Raw genomic sequence first — 20238 nt, forward strand, 5'->3', positions numbered from 1 at the left:
AATATGATAGGGGGAGAGCAACAGGTCTAGCCTAAAATAGTTCTATTCCTGAATTTTAAAATGTATAACATTATAACATTAAAAGTGGTTAACATTTCAAAATAATAACTAATAACATTTCAAAAAGTGGTTATATTATCATATTTCATATCCAAGAATTTGAGTCCAATTTTATTTCCAAAATAAAGAAACTGATAAGATTTTATTATTATCATATAATTGATCTATTGCAGGGCATTACAAGATGTCTACTCAAAAACTATTGTATCATCAAAACCCTATTGAGTATGTACAAATGTACCGTAACTGAATAACTGAATAAAATTTGTTGAATGAGAATTGATATTGTGTAATTTTTACATAATTGAAAAAGCACAGTTTTAGTTTTGTCGCATCCATATTTATTAGACTTTTATACAGGACTGCAGTTTCGTGCACTACAGCTGAAGATGTGTTGGTGTCAACACGAAACTGCAGTCCTGTTGGTAGTGCCATAAATTAGAACAAAATGGACTGTAAGAAATAAAGCTATTAAACCTGGAAAAAGAATTAATATTACAAAATGTATAAATATCTCGCCAGAAAAAAATACATCGAAATATCATGATTTGAAAATAACTCACCATGAAGTCCTGTTGGAATCTCTTACCAACTGATTCTATTGGAATTTGGGCAGAATTTCCCAGGATTGACGGGTTCCAGTTGGTTGCCCCCATACGATACCCTCCAATATTTCGATGCAAGCTTCGGAGGAGATACGCTAATATTTTCCATAATCTGGGATAATTATTAATTGAAATGTCTATTTCCAAACCGATAACCAAATATGTACTGTACACTTCTGAGATAATATTCCAATTAACACACGTAACTAAAACTCCCACCTCCAACTATCCAGTGGAAATCAAGCAAGTTGTTAATTAAACAAAAAATAAACAATAATAAATTAATATTCCACAAATTGAAAATATTAATTTCGATCATATTTCTAAAATATTAATAAGCCCAACTATCGCAATACAAATAGAATTGGTTGATCTGAAATAAGCAAATTTGGTCGGACATCCACAAATATGCCCAATGCGCCACAACGGTTCAACCCTTTTCCGATCCAGTCTCATCTACCCCTGAGGACTGACTTCTAATTGCAACAACAAATAATCTAATCGCAATAATAGTAGCCTACTGCTACAATTCACTACCAGAATGTAGCATAAGACGGACACACAACTTGCGTACTGTAACCACCTGTGTAAATACTTACTTTATACTTGTTTTCATGCCTCTGGAAACGCGGTCGAGTCGTGGACTTCATTCTTTAGAAATTCCTCCACATAGTAGAATAGCCTGGCTATCAGGTAGCTCTTCAGGGCTTTCTTGAATTTGTCCTGTCCCTCTATGTATCGTATGGGCAGCTGGAACTTTGTTGAATATTTTGGTGCTCAAGAATTTAGGCCCATTCCTGGCTAAAGTTGATGTCACCTACGCTACATGGATCATTCGTGTCTGTCGGGTGTTATATTGATGAATTTCATCATTTCTTGCAACCATTTTTGAGTTTTATATCTCATTTGTTCATCATTTTGATCATGGATTAAATGACTCACATTATCCGCAAACATCGATATTTTTCCTTCTGTATTTGATTCAGGCAAGTCCCAAATTTGATCCTTGAGGGACTCCTATATTTGTGGCATCCAAGATTGAAGATCTATAGTGTTTAGTCAAGCCATCCTAACCACTATGTCTCACACTAATCACCTGCTTCCTGTTTAAAAGGTATGTTGTGATCCATTTCAATGATGTACCCTCAATGCACAAAGCTTGTAGCTTCATTATAAATTTTATTGTGGGGAATAAAATCAAAAGCCTTTGTCATATCATAGAATACACACATTGATTCTCCCTTTGTATTCAAGTTGTCATAGATATGGATCAACGGTTCGAAGATTGCGTCCACTTTTGACCGTCCTTTTATAAATCCAATTTGTTGACAGGTCAAAATATTGTTCCTTTTATGAAGACAGAAAGTCGTCTCATCTTCAATTGTCTTGGAAATGTGCCTGTCTCAAAAGACTTATTAATCATCATAGTAAGCGGCTTGTCAATAATATGTTCACAATGTTTCAGCAGATTGCTAGGTATCTCATCAACTCCAGCACCCGTCCTCATACCAATCTCATCAATGAACTCTCTGACTTCGTTCTCTGTAGCAGGCCACAGCACCATCCTCTTGTGCATACACATGCACACAGATATGGAGCCTCCTAAAGGATTTGTCAGAATAAAAAATAAAAGAAACACTAAGCTAAGAAATAAGAAAGAAAGTTTGACTACAGTTGGACCCCTTGCTCAGCATCAAATGTTATTCAACCCATGCAGCCAAAGCAAGGCCTCCTCATCTGCCAGGTGCAATCTAGGCAACCCTCCAGAGAGCCGATACAATGTGGTCCATTCTTTGGATCTCTCCATATTCACAATTGGGAGAGTCCACAAATCCCCATGGATGCTTACTTTTATTGCATCTATGGATCTTTTATTGCAGCAATTCGATAGATCCCTGGTCACTCGATTTTCTTCAGGTTTTAGTTTTTGAGAATTGGACGAGGTCAAAGGAAAACTTATCTGTACAGTTGGTGAGGCTACTTCCATAGTTTTCTTTTTTTCTGGAGTAGGCCTACATCGCTCTCTACTTCTGATCCACTTCTGTACAATGGCCGTTTGACTCTAAGTCCCCTCCCAAGTTCCACATTTTCCGACTCAGTGATAGTTCTCTTTTCTTGATTTAGCCTGAGGGCATCTTTCAAAGTTTTCTGAAAAGCGTGACAAATAATATTGATACATCCGTGGTAGCTCGATTTTCTTCAGGTTTTAGTTTTTGAGAATTGGTCGAGCTCAAAGAAAAACTCATTATCTCTACAGTTTATCTATTTTCATACAAAAAATATGTGGAGGCAAACAGGTAAAACCCAAAACTTGCCTCCCTAACACAAGTTACATAATAAAAATGTTATAAAAATATATAAACGTAGAATAAAAACTTATAAGGTAACTGTACCAGTAGCTGACCCTATTAGGCTAAGGATTTATTTCATTCAAACATTTTTTGTGAAATCCATGTTATTCCTTTTTTACTATGTTTTCAATAAATTATAGGTTCAAAAGTATCCCATTTAAAACATATTTTTAAACACTTCAACCTAAATTTAAAAATTTTTATTTTCATTTTGAAATAATGCATGATATGATCCTAATCTTGACCCCCAAATTCCAGTGTGATTTTAAACCTGACCCCTGATGGTCTAATACCTGACCCCTCAGTATCTCAAAATAAAGTATTCATTTTGTAAGTATCAAATAAGTCTGAAAGCCAAATTAAATGAGTTTAATAATTTAGTAGGTACTTACTTGTTTATTGATATTCTTACTTACATGATAGATATTCAAGACAGTGTAACCCGCCGCTTATCCGCCGATATTCAAGACCCGCCGCTTATGCCCTATTTTGGGAAACATGTCCATCCTTCATTTACATAAGAAACACTGGGTTAGGGATAATAAAGGAGAAAACAAAACAGTTTTAGAATAACATTAAGTTGTTCTATTTAATTTTTCAAATACATTACAAAAATATGGAAATTATTTAAAGAAAACTGATTAACTTTCAATAATAAGTTGGTAAGCATAGTAATGTTTGCTTTGAATTTCATAATAAATCAACAAACATTATATTCAAATACAAACATTATTATTACATAATAAAACAACACTAACATTGAGTTCTATTTAATTTTTCAAATACAGTACAAAAATATGATAATTATTTAAAGAAAAATGTTGCAGATGGACCATCTGCATGGCGTTGGCCAGAGAAAGAAGACATAGTGTGGTATTGACATTGTTCTGACTGACATTCAATAATAAGTTGGAAAGCATAGTACTTGAGTAAGATTATTTACAGGGTCAGTCTAAAGGTCTTCGTTAACTTTGGCTTTAAATTTCCTGATTTCAAGAACTAGGCAAATTCCTCTGGAGTTAGCCACTGTAGGTGGGCTTATTTTGCCCAAGACATTATCTCTCTTATACCACACTATGTCTTCTTTCTCTGGCCAACGCCATGCAGATGGTCCACTCATTGCCATTGTAGAGATGAAATATTCTGTTTCATTATCCAAAATTCTTTTATTTTAAATCTGCCCTGGAAATAGCTTTTTTCATATTCAACTATTACAAAATCGTTGACGTTAAAAGATTTCTGTTCATTATTGCTATCAGCTTCATTATTAATTATATCAATGTCTATTGCGCCTGAAGAAGATTCTGAGCCAATAATTACTTTTCGTTTCACAGTCTTTGTTTTCACTTTTTTCATTTTGGGCAATTTAGTTTTTATTTTTTAATTCCCTCTGTCTCTTTCTTTCTTCTTTTTCTTTCAACTTCTTCTCTTTGTCTTCCAATTTCTTTCTATTGTACTCCTGCCACTGTTCAGACGTAACAACAGAAGGTATTTTCTCCTTATTCCTTCGTTTCATTTGTATTTTTGGCTCGCCATTCTCTTGAATGACGAAGGAACTGTCTCATTTGGTGGTGGTTGTGTAAACCTTAGACCAGTTATAGAATAGACACGCTGGGAAGTCTAGCCTCTGAAGCCAACATCTACTGCCATATCTCCAAATCGTGACGTCATCATCGGCTAGAAAACTTTCAGATTGTGTCTATTCCAGAAGGATGTAAATTATTATTCATTAGAATGGTAAACTCCAGCTGCACTCCCGCTAAAATAGACACAATCTGCTATGGAAAACAATGTAAACAAACTCTACAGAAAAGTTTTCTATCTGATGCTGACGTCACGATTTGGAGATATGGCAGTAGATGTTGGCTTCATCGACTTTCAGTATGAATATACAATAGGCCGTGTCCATTCTATAACTGGTCTAAGTTGTAGACTTTGGTGATGAAGTTGCAACTGGGGTTGTTGACAGCTCATTGGCAGTGACTGTAATTGGTGAAGGTGGTTGATTGTCTTTCGGAGGGGATATTTCAATTTGTTAGCTACATTCCATGACAACAGAATCTAAGTTTGACTCTTTCAATACCAGTATATTGCTGGTATCCGCCAATTCTTCAATTGTGAATCCCAATTCCAAGAGTGAAACGTCATGCAAGGATGAAATTGTGCTGACTGTAGTTTGCAAGCCTCTAACCTCTAACTGCATTTTGTTCCACAAATCGAAAAGTGACATCACATGTGAAGGGCCAATCCATTGTCCTGAAACTGAAGCTGCTTTAAAGAACTCTAGCTTACTCTTCTCAATTAAAGTTTCGAGATAGAGCAGGTGGTATTCATTCTGTTTTTGGCTAGGGATTGTAGGCGTTGGTCTAGCTCCAATTTGCTCCAGTTGATCTACAATTTTATCTGCAACTGAAGTCTTCTCAAAAACGTTTTTGAGCGAAACAGGATCCCAAGGGAAAAGCCCGCATTTTCGGAACCCACTCTGTAGAACACTTGGAGTGACTACTTTTAAAATGGCTTTTTCTAGGTGAGGGGCAAAATTACGCCGTTTTAAAGTCTCAGTTTGGTTCTCTACTCTCCAAGATAAAACATGCTCCTTCCAGCTTGATTTCAACGTTTTAAAAACTGCTACGTCCATCGGTTGCAGTAAGTGAGTTGCATTTGGATATAGTGCAATCAGTATTATACCTACACTCTTGCAAAACTCACTCAAATGATGAGAGGTGGGAGCTATGTCCATCTACAAATATAATAATTGGGAACTGAGTAATATTATCCTTGGCCCAAGGATAGAAGACATTCTTGATGTAACTATAAAAGGTATCACAGGTCATCCAACCTCTGTCTGAGCAGCCAACACCCCAATGTTTAGGAATGCTGTTAGAAATATCTGAAGAAATGCGTTCATATTGAAATAAGACCATTGGGGGTGCAATAACGCCAGCTGCACTTCAGATACTAAAACAGTGAGACACTCTTTCTCATCATTATTTATGGTGCTATAAATAGTCTTGCCTCCATTCCTAGCCAATACTTTGGTCCCTTTAGGATTTAAAAAAACATTCGGTACTCTGTTGCCTTCCAATATTTCAATTGATTTAGATCGCGAGGATTCCGTACAAACTCATCAGGAATACAATTCCAAAGTGATATTAAAGACACTATGTCACTTTGAGTTTTTGATAACATCAATGATAATGGGCCAGATATCCACATATTCAATAGAGCCCGCACTACACCAAGATATCGACGTTAACCGGGAAATATCTCTTATGTGACAAAACGCATTTTTTTCGGGAGGCATAAAAAACTGATTCACTTCAATGAAAATATCATTTGGTGTATTTCACATGTTTTAATTTTCTTCTGTAACTGAACTCATTTTTCCATTTTCTTATTCATTTTTAATCTATTTCGTTTGCAAAAAAAAAATAAAATATTGAACAAAAACCGAGCTTGCGGCACATAGAAGGTATTATTTTGTTGTGAATCTCCACATAGGATAGATTACACATTACACCAATACTGTGAAGTTAGGAAGAATGCGGTCTAATAAGCCGGTCTTCAAAATCCACCTCATCCAAATCATTATAGTTATATTTGAAATTAGAATAAATGAACATTTAATTGCAGTCTACAAAGGTAAAAGTTTGAAGTTTGAAAAAATAGAATGCAAAATTGATGACAAAACTGGTTTAATGCAGCATAGATACTAAGTACATTCTAGTATTCGTTCCAAGTTACACAATAGATCTTTAACGAAATAAAATTGTTTGAATTTGTTCAAACATTTTGATTCAAACACGATTTTTCAAAATTATTATGACTTATTGTAGGATAAGTTATGGACAAAAGTAAAATAATCAATAATGTTGAACACATAATAAACATCAAATAATAACAACTGAAAAATCTCTTCATAAACTGCATGAAAAAATACATTATTTCATCATATCTATTATTCTAAATTATTGATGAAGCTTGAATAAAAACTACAGTTCCATAGTTTGAGGCTAAAAAGAAAAACAAAATACAAAAACCTTTCAAGTAAAGGAAAGCTTCAATAAATGAAAAGTTATAAAAACAATCATAACTGAATGGTGTAGTTTATTACCGTAGTATATTCTTACTAACAATTAGTAATTAGATACCCTAACATAGATTAGGTACTCATATTGTAGTGCTCAAGCATCGAATAATAGAATACTTTTCCATACACACAAAAAATAATAAGAGTCCAAAAAGCACATGAATAATAGAAAGTCATAAAAATATCAAATAATAATAATAAAAACTGAAAAATTGCTTTAGAAACTGAAAGAAAAAATTAGAAAGCAAGTACATTATTTCATTATCTATTTTTCTAAATTATTGGTGCAAACTAAAATACAAAATACAGTTCCAGTTTGAAGCTAATATAAAAACTTTTGGAATGAAGAATAGCTCCAATAAATGGAAAGTCATAGAAATAATCATAACTGTATCGTGTAGTTTATCAATATAATCTTACTAAATAATTAGTAATTACATAACATACATTAGGTGCTCATATTGTAGTGCTTAAGCATCAAATAATACAATACTTCTTCATAAACATGAAAAATTATAAGAGTCCAAAAAGTACATGAATAAAAAAATTTAAAAAGTTTGGATTCAAGGAAATAATAGCAGTATAGATTGATCATGAAATTCAAATGTTAATAATAGTTCCATATTGTAACATAGAAACTCATTGCAATATGAAGGATAGCCTCAATGAGAAAAACATGTAAAAATAATAATCATATAAGGATTCTGCAGAATATAAATCAAAATCATGAAAGTCAAAGCATAATTTTTCTGATGTTGTGAATCCATTCTTTTTTCCACTTATAAATTTAAACTTGATAAAAATCAGTTTTAAATGAAAATAGAAGTACTTACATAGTAGTAACTAGTTTCGACCTGTTGTGGTGTGTGTTTCCCCACCCTTTCCTCCAACCACCTTCCACACCATAACCTTGAGCAGAGTTCACTGTTCAGTCTGATGATGACCACCACAACAGGTCGAAACTAGTTACTACTATGTGAGTACTTCTATTTCCATTTAAAAGTGATTTTTATCAAGTTTAAGCATAATTTTTCAAACTTTAGATGATCATATTTCTATATAAAATCTGTTGAACAAGAATGGGAAGTATATTCTGTGCACCTATTTTGATTTCATTTTTTCCTGTTATCAGGTTTGTATGCTAGATTATCATAGAATGAATGATGATCTTTCTCTATCATTGTTTTTAGAAATTGAAGATCTCGATACTTGGATTCGTTTATTTTTAGTGGCTCTTTGTAGAGAGTTTTTGGATGTATGAGGGGGGAGGCAGCAGCTGCTGCTGTTCGCCTCTGTGGCAATACTTCCCATTCTTGTTCAAAGTCTATCTTATAATAGATTTTTCCATCTGGTTTGAATTTCAGCCTGCAAATGACAGTCACAACTAGACCTCCCGATCTACGTCCTGGTCTCAGTGAAACTAGGTTTGATTCTTGGGCTTCAAAGTTTTTGAATAATCTGTGGTCTAGAACCTTAACATCGTAAGGCTGTTTTGGCCTTGCCTGTCGCATCCTTGCAATGTAGTCCATTGGTGAATTGATAGGTGGGATGAAATATTTTTCAAGTGTCGCATGTACACTGTCTGCTTCCATCATTGTGTGCCCTTTTTGAAGGAACAGTTGCTCTATTTCAATGTTTTTACTAATACTGAAGTCATGGAGTGCACTAGCCAGTACTTTGTTTCTGTTTTGTGCGTTGCAACCATTAGAAATGAGCATTACACGTTTCGAAGTAGAGTTTTCCAGGAAATCTGTGATACAAGAGGTGAATTCATTTTTGCTGATGCAACTCCTCCTTGTCCCTCATGCCATACATAAAGTGTCACGTTACCATTGTTGAGACCATAGATGGTGAAATTATGCACTTGTAGTTTCTGTTTATAGTACATTGCTGATGCAAGTGTTTTTGGAGCTAAGAGAACACTTTGCAAATCCATTGTAATTACCAAAAAATCTCCATTGCTATTTTTAGCCAACTCCTTAGCAATGTTTTTCTCTTTTCTTGCAGCATCCTTTCTTTTCAGATGGTTCTGGTAGATGTTGTCTGGAATTGAACCCAGTTTGAACCCACAACAAACATCACACTGGTCTTTTCTTGGAGCATGAATGGATATATTTTCGTCCTTCAAAATAGTTTTAAATAAAGTGAGATATGCAGGAAGGCGATTTTGCTCTTGACACCACTTCTGATAAGTGCAAAACATGTGTGATGTGGATCGAAATACGGATTCAACATAAATTTTTTTCGATGATTTTCTACAGTAGTGACTTGGAACTTTTGGCAGAAGACTAAGCCAATCCTTAACACTGGAAACATCATCCAATTTCTTCTTTTTCCTAGGTGGAAGTTGTTTGGACACATTTTTTTTCTGCTCATCAAGTTGATTTGATTCTCTTTTCACCCATCGCTTATATGAATCCTCTCCAATAGCAAGGGAATTGATTAGAAACTTCCGACAAATGCGAATTTTTTCACCATCATGTTTGGGAAAAAGTATAATGTTTCCAGAATTTTTCCTCATTCTCTTTTTGGCAACAATCTCTTCATCATCATTATCACTGTTATCATTATTTTCTGCCTTTTTAGTAGAGTCTCCTTCCTTCTCCTAACGAATGCCTATATTGCTCACTAGACCTCTCAAATAACATTTTTTTTCAGCCCATGTCTCCTATCCCCAGAAATGATCAAATTCTCTCTGCCTATCAATTTCAGTCACATCAGCACACAAAAAACTAAGCTTATTCTTTTTTGTCAACTCTGTATGTGAGCATCTTTCTTTCATTTTTCTACCCACTCTAGAAACTTTTTGGATATTTCTATTTCCATCTTTACAATAGCCAACATACATAGCACCTTTAACTCGATTCATTTGAGCTTCTTTTCTACTTTTACGACTGTTTGAGAATGTAACGGCCCAATTATCAGATATTTCAGGTTGGTTTTCTTCAATAGCAATATTATCTTCTTGGGAGTTCTCAATTACAGTATTGTCTTCTTGGAAGTTCCCAATAACAGTATTATCTTCTTGAATGATCAAAGAGCCTCCATTTTCTTTGAGAAAACAATCTTCTGTTGTAATTACAATACTATTGTAGTCATCAATTATTGTGCCACTCTCAAGTATTTCATCACATAGAATTTCAAATGTATTTTCATAATTTTCATTTACAATACCAGACTCTGTGCCAGGAGTAGTCTCTGTGCCAGGGGTATATTATAGCCTACTACATGCATGAAGTCTAATACAAAAGAATTCGGAAATATTATGCTGGGCACGTTCATTAGAGGTGTTGTTCTTGGTTGAAACACACAGTCTACTCTATGAATTGTTCATGTGTTCTGGAGCTGAAATCACTTTTTAAAAATACTCTCCTTTTTTCAATCGTTACTCTATGAAATTTGCACCTCGTACATGATGAAAATCTCGTATGAGAAGTTGTGCCCAAAATAAAGCTTTTTGTAGGTGTATCACAGCAAAATCTCAATATTGACACAATTGAATTGATTAAATGGACACAAAGTTCATGGGCGATGTTTTGGCATATTGCATACCCAGATGTAGAGGTTGTAATTTTCAAGGATGTAACTTAAAAGTACATTTGAGCCCCTTTTTACAACTGTTTCATCCCATAAGTGCATTGTTGCTTTGTTGGTTCCTACATAATGGATACAGCTATTATATACCGAAAGTTGTTTCTGATAAAACACATTTGAATGAGCTAGTGTGGGACAGAATAAAACTTGCTGCATATTTGTACACAAAACCTGCAGATTTGGTTCAGCCTTGGCTGCTTCAGTGTCTTGTTTAAGAGCTGCATAACCACTTTCAGCTTTTCTATGATGTAGTTCGCTTTCAATCAAGATCCTATCCCTATCAATTTTGGAGTTAGCAGCACAAAGTGAAACAAAGTTTTTATCACAAGTTGCTTCTGACTTAGGTAGACCGAAACCTAAATGAAAATTATCTAGAAATAACTGCCTACAGTAGAACTCAGAAACCTTTATATCAGGATATATCATACATTTTGACACTGACAAATCAGGTGATAAGTACTCCTTTGTTGACTTTTGACGAGAATAATGGCTTTCTTGCTTAGGAAAGCTCATTATAATTATGTTTTTTTACTATTTCCCTTGTTTCCAATCCTATTTTGTGCGGACGATTCTTGTGTTTTCCTCTGGCATCAGAAAAATCTGTGCACCCTCTCTTCATCTTGTTCTGCCGCATTTGAATTTTTCGTGGTGTGACACCATGTATGTTATAAAAAATCTTGAGGCATACCTTAACTCTACCATTGTTCAACAAATTTATTGAATACTTGAAGGTGGCTTATCTTCTGGATAAATTTTCATAAACTTTTCGACGTTTTGGTTCCACAATCTCCATACACTGCACTAGGTAGGTGTTCTTCTCATCAGGTGGTAGCTGCAGGAAATGATCAAACAGCTGCAGTTTTTTTTCGAAAGTGATGGCTCCACATTCCTGGTCACATTTGCAAAGTCTTTCCTGGAACAGACAAGAAGATCAATTTATTATTAACAGTAACAGGACAATGTTATAAAAAAATATTTTTTTTACCAATAACATTGATGATTCACTTTTTCCCCATAATCGCGTAAGATTTTAGTTTGAGATTGCTGCCTTTTAGCCTGAATTCCTTGGCATTTAAGATCTGAGTTGCCAGGTATATACTGTCATCTATATTGAGAGTTTATTATTGTTTTATATTATTATTATTAGATCCAACTTGAAGATTATTTCTCCATTGTCAAAATACAACAATAACCCTACCATACATTTGAGATAAATCATTTTATGAAAATGTCAAAGAAAGGAAGTGATGATTCAATAAATTAAAATATAACTTACTAACAACATAAATTTCATTGATTTAGTTCATTAGAAGGGTTAAATGTTAGTTTGAGAAATATTATTAACACAAAATGAGTCAAATAAGTTATAAAAATATTGATAGGCATATTGGTTAAAGAAAGAGTGAGGTTGTGCTCAAACAACGTTTTTCCACTCACCTCATTTGGGCGTTCAACTGCTGGTTTTACAACTCCTTTCCGATTTGTGTAAGGCAATCCTTGGCTTTTTAATCTTTTTCGTGCATTGTCTTTCCATTGAAGAACATTGAGTTTGCGTTTTTTCTGCCGATTTTGATTTATCACAAAACATTCGTTGATCTGTAGAGTAGCTTGGTCGGCCATTTTTAAGAACTTACAATTTAGCCTAATCTTTCAATTGAATGTTTTAGCAACTTATTTCTTTCATTATTAGCAGCAATGAAGGCCTCCAACTTTTGTTTTTCAATGGCATTCGCCTCCTTCATTGCTGCTTCAATATTTTGAAGGGCTAGCAGCCTCTTACGCTCAATTAAGAGGCTCTCTCGACGTTGCTCCTCTAATGTCTGCCACCTCCTACTCAGCTTCCCCATCCTTCTTTTTCGAGGAGATGGCTCCTCTACATCATGAAAAAGGGTCCTTTTTCGGGGGATTTGGATGGAGGGAGTATTTGAATGGGTTGACGGGAAAGCAGGGAGTGACAAGGTAGATGGGAAAGGGGAGATTGAAGGAGGGGAAGAAGCGGTCGTCTCTGTAGCCGGGACATGGGATGTTGGGTAAATGTGGAGGGGACTCGGGATTTTGAAGAGAGAGAAGAAGTTATTGTGGAGGGGGATGTTACAGGAAGGGTTGTTGATGACTCCGGGGTGAGGCTGCTGCCAAGAATGACAGCTCTATTTAAATTCACAGATGTATCATCTTTGAACATTTCATCTATTTGATCATAATACTCCCATTTTACAAACCTCCTCCCTGTTGATTTTTTTACATTGTGTTTATCTCTTATTCGTTGATAAAATTTGTTCATGTTCCTGAACTTATCTCTATGGAAGCAGCAGCGAAACCTTTGTAGCCATACTGTTGAAAGATGTTTTCAATTTCTGTGCAGAGAGGGAGGTCTTTACTTTTAGAGCTGCAGAACTTCATCAGCCGTTTCGAATATTGTATATTCTTATTTGAATATTCATCAATTTTATTCATATTCCTGAACTTATCTCTAATGGGAGCTGCAGCGAAACCTTTGTAGCCATACTGTTGAAAGATGTTTTCAATTTCTGTGCAGAGAGGGAGGTCTTTACTTTTAGAGCTGCGGAACTTCACCAGCTGTTCCGAATATTGTATATTCTTATTTGAATATTCATCAATTTTTTTCATATTCGTGAACTTATCTCTAATGGAAGCAGCAGCGAAACCTTTGTAGCCATACTGTTGAAAGATGTTTTCAATTTCTCTGCAGAGAGGGAGGTCTTTACTTTTAGAGCTGCAGAACTTCACCAGCTGTTTCGAATATTGTATATTCTTATTTGAATATTCATCAATTTTTTTCATATTCCTGAACTTATCTCTAATGGAAGCTGCAACGTAACCTTTGTAGCCATACTGTTGAAAGATGTTTTCAATTTCTCTGCAGAGAGGGAGGTCTTTACTTTTAGAGCTGCGGAACTTCACCAGCCGTTTCGAATATTGTATATTCTTATTTGAATATTCAAAAGGCAAAAGCAGCGTCTACACTGGGACATTAGTGGCGGCCACTAGATAATACGGGATTGTGGAATTGGAAATGTCTGAACTCAAATGTACATGGCATTCCCAATTTCGTATTCCTGCGACAGCTAGTGGACGTTTTGTTGTTGTCTCTACTATTGTCCCTTTGCGCAGGCTGCTTTATACACTGTTGCCTCTTTCATGATCATCCATAAGAATAAAGCTCTCAAAACTCTATAGTAATTTATAAAACATCACATTATTAACATATTATAATTCAACAAGCTAGAATCATATACCTGTTTCCTGTACTTCAACTAACTCTATATTTCCAGAGTTGCTCGCAAGGAAGTTTTCAAAGGAGGTGGGATCTGTGAAATAAAAGAACACAAATTTAGTAATCCATCTAGTACATGATTCATATAAATTCTTCTATTAAGGTTAGAATGGTAAAAATAATTGATTGTCAACTCAAGGGCAATACAATTAAAATTATAGATAACAAGTAGTGGGTTGAAGCTGAATATTTATAACCTACTGTACTGTAATAGGGTGCAGGTTAGATGAAAAAGGTCGCATATTATGTAATAATCATAACCTGACCTTCTTTTTCTTTAACCTCAAAACCTATAGTGAGGTCCACGTTAAAATTGCATTGTTTGATGAGCAATGGTGTGCTATCCTTGTCTATCATTAGACTAAGCAGATAGCGCTATCCTATTCTAGCTGGGCAATGTTGCCAGATAGTTTTTCAATAATGTGGAAACATAATTAACAAAATATTTAATCTTGTTTATGAAAATTTGTTATTGAATTTTCTTGATAAATAGAATTTAATTATTTCAAACAAGAATAAATAGTGTTGATGTACTGGTATTATTTATCCTCTATAGAGGGTGGTGGCAACGCTGTTCTCCTATCATTGTCCATTGCCATTATAACTTTGACATCACTATAATTGAACCAAGCCTTTTGTTAATGTTCATACACTCTGGTTAGAACCCAAACAGTATAGTGCGTCTTATCACTTTTAGTTCCCCCATCTCTCTCTACCTAGCTCTGTCTATCTCCGAGGAGGAGGAGAAGGGTGCTATCTCCCGGCAGAGCTGAGTGAGACCCCAGTCATCGTTACAACCGCATCAAGTAAGTTAATCCGCTTTATGTATTTTTCCTCGGTCCTCCGTATTTTGTAAACCCCTCTAAGTTACCCCACGTTGTTCACACTCAATAAAGTCCTAGAATATGACTTAACCTAAATCAACTGCCCTTATTTATGTTGTCTTTAGTGTCTAATAACTACCACAAGCACCTAATTAAATAAATAACATCAAGCCTAAACCAAATAAATTAACTGAAAAAAATTGAATTTTTATCACATTCAAATTTGGCAATTCAGCTTTGTGTCGAAACCAACAAATCTTCAGCTGAATTCAACAAATATTCTTAATAATATTTTTTGTTGTCAGTAGGCCACGAAGGCAAGAGACAATGTCAACGAATGTAAATAGATAAACAGTACCTGACTGTTACCTAATACTATAATATTTATAACACTCTAATCTCCGACAATAAAATGAATCAAGAAACACTCATTTTTCTATCAAAGAACTCGTCCAGCTTATAAAGTTGGTTTTGTACTAGCCAATCATACATCTTTGCCTTGAATATATTGAGAGGCGCAGTTCGGAATTCAGTTGGCAGCTTATTAAAATTGTTTTGGCAATCTGAAAGCTGTTCAATGACTTTGACAGTCGCATATGTTGAATATTAATCTGTCTATTGTTTCTAGTGCTATAGGAATGAATATTTTCTCTAGTTTCATACCTGTTCAGATTTTCCTGTGTGTGTATTGAAACAGAATATATATATATATATATATATATATATATATTATATATATATATATATATATATATATATATATAGATTAATTACTGTCAAAATTCTGCTATTTATAAACAGTGGCCTGCAGTGTTCTAAGAATGAAGAGGCTGTGATAATTCAAAGGGCCTTCTTTTGCAGAAGTAGAATATCGCCTGTGTGCTGAATTACCCCATAATAGCAAAACGTATGACATTATGCTGTGGTAAAATGAGAAATATGTTGTTCTTAAATATTTGCTCGATACCTCATTGGCAAGACCTCGCAGTAAGAAGATTATACTCTGCACAGCTTGGTGCTTATATATTTCACATGAGGTTCCCATGTGAGTTTAGGGTCCACGTGGATGCCTAGGAACTTCACACTAGACGGATTATTGTGTGGAGCACCATGTTTCAAATTGAAATTAATTTGTTCAGTTTTATCTTCGTTCAGAACAAATCCATTTGTTAGGAACCAGGTAGCAGCTCGTTCCCTTACACTTTCAGCTTCCCAGATAAGGATTTGTTAACTGAAACTTCTATTTATAAATGTGGTGTCATCCGCATACAGCACAGTGTTCGTCCCCATATATAGTCAGGCAGATCATTAACAATTACGAAAAAAAGGAAAGGACCCAGTACAGAGCCCTGAGGCACTCCAGATTCTACACCGAGCATGGAGAATTTACTGTCACTAATTGAGAGCGATTTGAAAAAGATAAGACCTCAGAAGTTTCAGGGCAGAGTGCCCAGTTCTGTAGTAGCTCAACTTTTTTAGGGGAATCTCAAAATCTACACAGTCGAACGCGCGGCTCAAGTCACAGAAAGTGGCCTGCGTGTAGCTGCCCAACTCGAATGACTTCAATATATATTGTTTGATGAGCAATGGTGTGCTATCCTTGTCTATCATTAGACTAAGCAGATAGCGCTATCCTATTCTAGCTGGGCAATGTTGCCAGATAGTTTTTCAATAATGTGGAAACATAATTAACAAAATATTTAATCTTGTTTATGAAAATTTGTTATTGAATTTTCTTGATAAATAGAATTTAATTATTTCAAACAAGAATGAATAGTTGATGTACTGGTATTATTTATCCTCTATAGAGGGTGGTGGCAACGCTGTTCTCCTATCATTGTCCATTGCCATTATAACTTTGACATCACTATAATTGAACCAAGCCTTTTGTTAATGTTCATACACTCTGGTTAGAACCCAAACAGTACAGTGCGTCTTATCGCTTTTAGTTCCCCCATCTCTCTCTACCTAGCTCTGTCTATCTCCGAGGAGGAGGAGAAGGGTGCTATCTCCCGGCAGAGCTGAGTGAGACCCCAGTCATCGTTAAAACCGCAACGTTACAACCGCATCAAGTAAGTTAATCCGCTTTATGTATTTTTCCTCGGTCCTCCGTATTTTGTAAACCCCTCTAAGTTACCCCACGTTGTTCACACTCAATAAAGTCCTAGAATATGACTTAACCTAAATCAACTGCCCTTATTTATGTTGTCTTTAGTGCACTACTCTCTAATACCTACCACAAGCACCTAATTAAATAAATAACATCAAGCCTAAACCAAATAAATTAACTGAAAAAATTGAATTTTTATCACATTCAAATTTGGCAATTCAGCTTTGTGTCGAAACCAACAAATCTTCAGCTGAATTTAACAAATATTCTTAATAATATTTTTTGTTGTCAGTAGGCCACGAAGGCAAGAGACAATGTCAACGAATGTAAATAGATAAACAGTACCTGACTGTTACCTAATACTATAATACTCATAACACTCTAATCTCCGACAATAAAATGAATCAAGAAACACTCATTTTTCTATCAAATAACTCGTCCAGCTTATAAAGTTGGTTTTGTACTAGCCAATCATACATCTTTGCCTTGAATATATTGAGAGGCGCAGTTCGGAATTCAGTTGGCAGCTTATTAAAATTGTTTTGGCAATCTGAAAGCTGTTCAATGACTTTGACAGTCGCATATGTTGAATATTAATCTGTCTATTGTTTCTAGTGCTATAGGAATGAATATTTTCTCTAGTTTCATACCTGTTCAGATTTTCCTGTGTGTGTATTGAAACAGAATATATATATATATATATATATATATATATATATATATTATATATATATATATTATATATATATATATATAGATTAATTACTGTCAAAATTCTGCTATTTATAAACAGTGGCCTGCAGTGTTCTAAGTATGAAGAGGCTGTGATAATTCAAAGGGCCTTCTTTTGCAGAAGTAGAATATCGCCTGTGTGCTGAATTACCCCATAATAGCAAAACGTATGACATTATGCTGTGGAAAAATAAGAAATATGTTGTTCTTAAATATTTGCTCGATACCTCATTGGCAAGACCTCGCAGTAAGAAGATTATACTCTGCACAGCTTGGTGCTTATATATTTCACATGAGGTTCCCATGTGAGTTTAGGGTCCACGTGGATGCCTAGGAACTTCACACTAGACGGATTATTGTGTGGAGCACCATGTTTCAAATTGAAATTAATTTGTTCAGTTTTATCTTCGTTCAGAACAAATCCATTTGTTAGGAACCAGGTAGCAGCTCGTTCCCTTACACTTTCAGCTTCCCAGATAAGGATTTGTTAACTGAAACTTCTATTTATAAATGTGGTGTCAGGCAGATCATTAACAATTACGAAAAAAAGGAAAGGACCCAGTACAGAGCCCTGTGGCACTCCAGATTCTACACCGAGCATGGAGAATTTACTGTCACTAATTGAGAGCGATTTGAAAAAGATAAGACCTCAGAAGTTTCAGGGCAGAGTGCCCAGTTCTGTAGTAGCTCAACTTTTTTAGGGGAATCTCAAAATCTACACAGTCGAACGCGCGGCTCAAGTCACAGAAAGTGGCCTGCGTGTAGCTGCCCAACTCGAATGACTTCAATATATATTCTTTGGAGTGCATCTACTCTCGAATACCTACCACAAGCACCTAATTAAATAAATAACATCAAGCCTAAACCAAATAAATTAACTGAAAAAATTGAATTTTTATCACATTCAAATTTGGCAATTCAGCTTTGTGTCGAAACCAACAAATCTTCAGCTGAATTTAACAAATATTCTTAATAATATTTTTTGTTGTCAGTAGGCCACGAAGGCAAGAGACAATGTCAACGAATGTAAATAGATAAACAGTACCTGACTGTTACCTAATACTATAATACTCATAACACTCTAATCTCCGACAATAAAATGAATCAAGAAACACTCATTTTTCTATCAAATAACTCGTCCAGCTTATAAAGTTGGTTTTGTACTAGCCAATCATACATCTTTGCCTTGAATATATTGAGAGGCGCAGTTCGGAATTCAGTTGGCAGCTTATTAAAATTGTTTTGGCAATCTGAAAGCTGTTCAATGACTTTGACAGTCGCATATGTTGAATATCTGTCTATTGTTTCTAGTGCTATAGGAATGAATATTTTCTCTAGTTTCATACCTGTTCAGATTTTTCTGTGTGTGTATTGAAACAGAATATATATATATATATATATATATATATATATATATATATATATATATATATATAGATTAATTACTGTCAAAATTCTGCTATTTATAAACAGTGGCCTGCAGTGTTCTAAGTATGAAGAGGCTGTGATAATTCAAAGGGCCTTCTTTTGCAGAAGTAGAATATCGCCTGTGTGCTGAATTACCCCATAATAGCAAAACGTATGACATTATGCTGTGGAAAAATGAGAAATATGTTGTTCTTAAATATTTGCTCGATACCTCATTGGCAAGACCTCGCAGTAAGAAGATTATACTCTGCACAGCTTGGTGCTTATATATTTCACATGAGGTTCCCATGTGAGTTTAGGGTCCACGTGGATGCCTAGGAACTTCACACTAGACGGATTATTGTGTGGAGCACCATGTTTCAAATTGAAATTAATTTGTTCAGTTTTATCTTCGTTCAGAACAAATCCATTTGTTAGGAACCAGGTAGCAGCTCGTTCCCTTACACTTTCAGCTTCCCAGATAAGGATTTGTTAACTGAAACTTCTATTTATAAATGTGGTGTCATCCGCGTACAGCACAGTGTTCGTCCCCATATATAGTCAGGCAGATCATTAACAATTACGAAAAAAAGGAAAGGACCCAGTACAGAGCCCTGTGGCACTCCAGATTCTACACCGAGCATGGAGAATTTACTGTCACTAATTGAGAGCGATTTGAAAAAGATAAGACCTCAGAAGTTTCAGGGCAGAGTGCCCAGTTCTGTAGTAGCTCAACTTTTTTAGGGGAATCTCAAAATCTACACAGTCGAACGCGCGGCTCAAGTCACAGAAAGTGGCCTGCGTGTAGCTGCCCAACTCGAATGACTTCAATATATATTCTTTGGAGTGCATCTACTGTGGATCTATTTTTCCTAAAGCCGTATTGATCGTAGATGCACTCCAAAGAATGGCAGGAGATATATTGAAGTCATTTGAGTTGGGCAGCTACACGCAGGCCACTTTCTTTGACTTGAGCTGCGCGTTCGATTGTTGAAAAAAATTGTTTGGTGGATGCAAACAGGATGTTTATGACCATCTCAAACCTATTACAGATTTACATTCAAAGAAATTTTACGTTGATGAAATTATTTTTTATAGTTTGAATAATATAGTTCTAATATTGAATTATTTATGTGTAGCTGTCAAACAGTTTTTAATTAATTTCATCTG

Source organism: Nilaparvata lugens, chromosome 3 (genome assembly GCF_014356525.2).
Source record: "Nilaparvata lugens isolate BPH chromosome 3, ASM1435652v1, whole genome shotgun sequence".
Classification (NCBI taxonomy): domain Eukaryota; kingdom Metazoa; phylum Arthropoda; class Insecta; order Hemiptera; family Delphacidae; genus Nilaparvata; species Nilaparvata lugens.